Raw genomic sequence first — 6,037 nt, 5'->3', positions numbered from 1 at the left:
TCAGATACTAGATTGGAGTCCATTAGAGTCCATTACTCCACAAACACATAGTCTCAAGAACACACACTCACCCAAAATCCACATTGATGCATCAAAGCTATCGTCGGAGCTAGGACCTGCATTTTAGGTCGTTACTGTTTGTTCTATACGATCACCACCCGGCTTACCCCCTGTATCCCCCACTTGTTCGTTCCTTGCTTCATCAACCCCTACATTGTTGTCCACAGGTTCTGGTTCTCCTACATCTTATGACCATTAATTGAAACATAGCATCCAATGTCTGATAACGGTGGAGCTTCTCCAAAATTCCTCTCCTTAAAGCCACCTTTGGAGCTTCTCCGTTAACTGCATCAACCATCGAAGATTCCTCCAAGTCCCCCTGAACTCCTTTTTTTAAAATTAGGGCTTGCGTCAGATCGTGCTTCTCTTCCTCCACAGGGGGCTCCATCTCATCCATCTTCTAAGTTAGTTTTTCGATGCTCTATTTTGTTTGATTGAACTTCTATGTCACTTTAAAGCTCCTGATCTACCTCCACCATCATTTTAAAGCTCCTGCTTTACTTATACCGTCGTTTGAAAGCTCCATGGTGGGCAATGATGGAGGTTCGATAATGGTGAGAAATAATGGAGATCCGACAACCATCCTGTCGCCACCCCTTCAAATTAGCCCTTCTCACCTTCTTCTCTTATGTTGACCAACCTTAATCTCTTCTTGATTTACCACAGAATTCCATTTAGCACCACCAGACACATCATCGCCAAGCTCGTGTGATCTGAATCGAAGAAGGTAAGGTGAGAATCAAATCAGAACAGAATATAAGGAAGGAAGGGCCGTGGTTGTTATCGATTGAAGCTAGAACTGGAAGGAGAGTACCAGTGATTATGAGAGAAGGAGCGGTACATCGATTTGAGATATGAGCTGTGTGATCTAAAAAGTTTGTTGATGATTAACTGTTGAAGATAAGTAGGAGTTTTTTTGTTTATCATAAAATGGAAATCGTTGATAATTTTTTTTGTTTTTCTGATGAACACATTGAAGAACACGGATGATTTTTTTGGGTGAATGTTTGATCTAAAATGTTTAGTTCTGTGTATGTGAAAGATGTGAGAGAGAGAGAGAGAGATTCGTGGGGTGATATATATTTTTTGTTTTCTTTTAATTATAGGAATTAGAATTCAATTAAAACAAATAGAAAAAAGGGGCATATTAGTCATTTTAGGTTGGGTATAGACCAAAATCACACAAAAATGCTAACTATAAGGACCAAAATTGCACAGATTATCCAAATTGGACCACCGATACATCACCAAATTTTTTTGGACCAAAACCACATAATTTTGACAAACACAGGGACCATTTTTGCAATTTTGTCTATATATATATATATATATATATATATATATATATATATATATATATATATATATATATATATATATATATATATATAGAGAGAGAGAGAGAGAGAGAGAGAAAGAGAGGTAGGTTCAAATGTTTCTCACATCTATTATGTGCTAGAATGCACCAATTGAAATTTAGTATTAATTATATGTATATTAAATGTTATCCATACTTATAACTCATTTTTATGGAAACTAATTAAATTCGTTATTAACGTCAATAATAATATATATTCTTTCAGAATTAATTCATATCTAGAAGAATGAGAGTGTATTATAGATTATAGTAGAATACACTCTCGTTTTTCATATTCCATGCAACTTTATTTTATTTTAAGTGAGTGAGTCCTGAAACAAAATACGAACTCATATATAAAAACCTAGATGAAAATTCATTCTTAAAAAATATTATTGCTGACATTAATGACGGATTTAATTAGTTTCCATAAAAAGAGAATTATAATTATGGATATAATTTTATATACATATATTTATGGAAATCATTTAATATCTATATTTATTTAATTAAATAGTTATTTAATTTATTAAATTTCTATTGGTGCATTCTAGCACACAATAAATGTAAGAAACAAAATAACCTAGCCCTATATATATACTAGTCGAATCCCCACGCGTTGCGCGTGAATATAATTATTTAATTAAAATAAAAACATTTAACAAATTGTTATTTATTATTTATACATGTAAAACCAATGTGAATAGCAAAACAAATTCTATAGTTTACATATTAGCTTTATTAATTGTAATAAATTTATATCATTAGTTACTTCCACTATTAATTAATGATTTTATAACATAAGGCCAATGGCCTAGCGGTATGGAGTGACCATCTCATATGAGAGGTCAGGGGTTCAAGTCTCGGTGGAGACATAGGTGATTATTTATTTAGGACTAGATTAGTTAGTTTGCCGTTTCAAAAAAAAAAAGTTAATGATTTTATAGACCGTTTTATATTGAGTAAATTATATATAAAACATATATTGATTTTTATCTATAAAAAAACAAAGTTGGATGAAAAAATAAGTACTGCAACTTTTAATGATTTTATAAAACGTTTTAATTAATGGAAATTATATATAAAATGTATGTTGATTTGTATATAAAACAAATAATAAATAGTATGAAAAACATTATAACTATTAATAAAATAAAAACACTACAACATTATAATATTTATATCAAACAAAACTTATTAAACACTTATAAATAATTCAAAATGAATATATATTCAGAAATCAACATACATTTGATATATAGAAACATTGTTATAAAAAATTTGTGTTGAAATAACCATTGATGCGGCAAAACATTTTTTTCGAATCTTTCATTTTAAATCACTAATCTTTTCAAACATATATTTTTTTAATAAAAACTTACTTATATACTACTAATATAGCTACAATGTGTATAATAAATGTAACGTCCGTAGATCCGGGCTAGTCAATTTAGAGATAATAGGGGTCGAAAATGAATTTTTGACAAAAGATTCTTTATAATAAATAATCTTAACCAAGTTGTAGTATTTGTTAAAAGGTTTCCGTACATATAAAGAACGCTGAAATCTAAGTTATAACGAAGAAGTTATGACCCGTCGAAGTTTTTCGGCAAAGCCAGCATGACACCGAGAGACGTAAATAGTGAATTTATAATAAAGGACTTTTTAGCCTTAGTGATCTAAACAAAATTTGTATTATACGTTAAACCGAGAACATACAAAAAAAGAACGCCCAAATCTGACTTCGTATGAGGAAGTTATGATTGTCCTAAGATTTGGCATAGCAGTGCACGACCCGAAACTCGAATTTCAGTTCAAGCAGTTTTTGGCTTACGCAAACTTAATTAGAGTTGAAGATCTCATTAATAGGAACTCAACAGTAAAATGATAGACGAAAACGGAGTCCGTATGAAGAAGTTACGAATTCTTCGCAGTCATTTAGCAGTCTAATCTCCTCCTACTGTTAAATTTAAGATCGGTTGAGAATTAGCCGACGGAGTCTAAATGAAAGTTGTAGATCTTGCTTTTACCTACGCGTGGATATTAATAACGTCGAAAACGGAGCTCGTATGCGAAAGTTATGAATTTTTGAAAATCAGCTGATTTCTACCCTGTGTGTGATGCCACGTGTCAACACCAAGTGAAAACTTGGAGCCTACGCAACACCACGACGTAGTGACGCCCCTGAAGGCCTATAAATAGAGGCTCGAGGCTGCCTCTTTTTCTCACACCTTTCCCCACTTCTTTCTCTCTCTAGAACATCTCTATAAGCCCTAAACCCCCCCCCCCCCCCAAAAAAAAAAAAAAAAAGCCTAGGGAACCCCCTAGCACGAGGCGGAAGCCCCGAAGCGCCCGGAGGCTCCGAAAAGAAGAGCTTTCGGCTCAGGAACACTGCTCCAGCGAAGCCTGATTTTCAATAAACCCGCTGTAAGTGAGCTATGCCTACCATATCTTTAGCATAACTTATGTTTCAATATAGTAATGTTATTAGGACCTTATAAGGAGTACTTGAGCTATTATTATGGGTTATATAAGTATTGTTTAACGCTTATATAATAGTAATAATAGCTAGACTACTAATTAGTCTCGGTGAATATTAAACTAAACCCTAGTGGTAATGATACTAGGTTTTGTCGAGGGAAATTGTTTTAAGAGTAACGAAGCGTTGTCTGAATTTAGAGTCACCACCTAATCAAGTGAGTGCATGGTTACTTTCATCTTATACATAGATAGGAAGTATTTTATATAAATTACGTGCTATGTGTGCATATTATTTGAATACTTGCTATCTATTGTGGAATAATGATTTTATACATGTTTTAAATGATTTAAACTGTATATTTATTTTATATCTACACATATGTTGGGATAAAGCATAGGTAGATGAAATAGTTGGTGTGTGATGAGATAAAATGATGAGAAATAGGTGATGATAATTAGGTGATGAGAGATATGTGATGATAGAAAAGTGATGAGAGATATGTGATGATAAAAAGGTGATGATAATTAGGTGATGAGAGATAGGTGATGATAATTAAGTGATGATAGATAGGTGATATAAGATGATAGCAGATACCATAACCTTGACCGGCGATGTGGCGATGTAGTCATCTACCAGAGTATAGATGGCGACCACTGACTATTCTAGACAATCATGTGGAAACACCAGCAGGCTCATAACATGTAGGTGATGAATTACGAGTTCATACGATGTTGTAACTACGTATTCATGCGATAATACTCTAACCCCTTGATATGAATTACGAGTTCAGGCGATGTTGTAACTACGTATTCATGCGATGATACTCCAATCCTTACTAGGAGCATATTGAGGGAGTAATCCCCGAACCATTATTGGCTGTGTGATGTAGGCGATGATCCTTAGAAAAAGTCCTTAGGAACGAACATATAAGGAAATGTGATGTAAAGAGATGAGAGGTAAATACGATGTAGGAGACGACCCTTAGGATAAATCCTTAGGGAAGGTACTTAGGAATAAAGTTGATAATGGGGATGGGTAATTGAGTTAATTGTTTGATGATTAAACATAATAATTATATTATTGTGGGTTGAAAACCCTATGTACTCACCAGGTTTCCCAACCTGACCCACTCAGTTTACTTGTATCACAGGTTACGATGTGAAGTTACATTACACTGAGAGATTAAGAAGATATAGATCACTAGTGTAAATGAATGTAAATTTTGTTTATGCTTATGTTTATGTATTGACAATGACATCCTAAATGTTTTAAAATGAATAAAAATACATTTCTTCGGAAATGCTTTGATAATGAAATTATCATGTTTTTCTGGGAACAAATTCCGCAACGTTTTTATTAAAAGAGATACTCTGATTTTTATAAAGCATAAACAAAAATTGGTCTTTTCTGGCCGTTAAAATGGGGATGTCACAATAAATAAATGGAAAATAAAAAAGCATTGAATATTGATAACTATAAGTTTAAAAAACTTTTGAATGTAGTGGAAAATATAAAGGCAAATTACATTAAATTTAAATAAATAGCTATTAAGTTGTAGTGAGAGTTTTAAACTCTTGATTTGTGCCTAATAATGTTATATAAATATTAACAATTTAATGCCATAAAAGCAATATTATTAGTATTTGTCATTGAAATACTAATTTTTATACAAAGTTGTAACTAATATTACAATAATTTTAAGTATATGATAAGAAAGATATAAAAACGTTGTGTTTAAATCAATCTAAATTAAGTTTTTAATTTAAATTTATTTTAAACTATAGGTATTTTTAGCTAATTTATAAATAGTTTATTTGAATATTATTTATTTCCTATATTATTATTATTATTATTATTATTATTATTATTATTATTATTATTATTATTATTATTTCAAATAATAATAATATTTTATATAATATAATCTATTATTTAGTTTTACGTTATTTAAAACAATTATTACTTTTTACTAATTAAAAACTACTTATTTGGAATTTTTCGTTATTATATTTTAAAAATACTATCATACTTTTTATTGTACTTTCATTTTTTTTCCTTAAAGTTATAAAATATTGGTAGAGAATGAACGGTCTAAATATAATGGTGATTTGAAAAATATTAATATCTTATATATTTAC

Source organism: Lactuca sativa, chromosome 8 (genome assembly GCF_002870075.4).
Source record: "Lactuca sativa cultivar Salinas chromosome 8, Lsat_Salinas_v11, whole genome shotgun sequence".
Taxonomy (NCBI): domain Eukaryota; kingdom Viridiplantae; phylum Streptophyta; class Magnoliopsida; order Asterales; family Asteraceae; genus Lactuca; species Lactuca sativa.
This window is presented reverse-complemented; position numbering follows the sequence as displayed.